Source organism: Morus notabilis, unplaced genomic scaffold (assembly GCF_000414095.1).
Source record: "Morus notabilis unplaced genomic scaffold, ASM41409v2 Scaffold283, whole genome shotgun sequence".
In the NCBI taxonomy this organism is placed as follows: domain Eukaryota; kingdom Viridiplantae; phylum Streptophyta; class Magnoliopsida; order Rosales; family Moraceae; genus Morus; species Morus notabilis.
The window spans coordinates 676,729-677,517 of NW_010360513.1; positions in this window are offsets into that span (position 1 = coordinate 676,729).

Consider the following 789-nt stretch of genomic DNA (forward strand, 5'->3'; position numbering starts at 1 on the left):
AAGTGTGCCAACTGTCCAGAACATTCGCATTCTTACCTCAAAAGTCAAACTTGCTTTTAAGATTTCTTTAATAGCATTCATTTTACATTTTTTAGTGTAAAATTTTAAATTTTTTTAGAGTAAAAAATTCTTAAAAATCACATTTAATTTTTTTACTACAGTAAAATTTTTTTACATAAAATCGTATCTCAATTAAAATTAAAAACTCAAATCAGCGAACTAAATATGTTATAAATAAAAAAATACATACAATCAAATATAAGGTACACGAATTCTCTTTTTTTTTCTCTCTTTTTTTCATTTTTGATTTTTTTTCCTTTTTTAACTTTTTTTTTTCAAATATATAGAAGAATACAAATAACTACCATACATAATTTTAAAAATTGACTCAAAATTCATCCCTCAGGCTTATGTTCCGATCATACCACAAACCACAAATGGTGTTCCAAACAATGACTTAAACCAACTCTTAAGATCAATGAAAATTCATAAGCCTTTTTCTCACACTCTCAACTCACATAAATAAAAATCTTAAACATGGGAATTTTCTCAATTAAAATGAATTTTCAACCATCTTACCACAAGGTTTGGTGGCGTGCACAATAAACTCTGAAAACCATTCATTAACAACTAAGATAGTAAAATTTGACTCAAACAAAACATCCTAAAATCATATTTAGAAAACTTTTGCAAAAGTTTTGACTCAAAATTATTCACACAAACACGATTTTTTTTTTTTTTTACATGAATGTGTTGTCTTCCCCCAACCGAAATCAAACTGTATCCCCA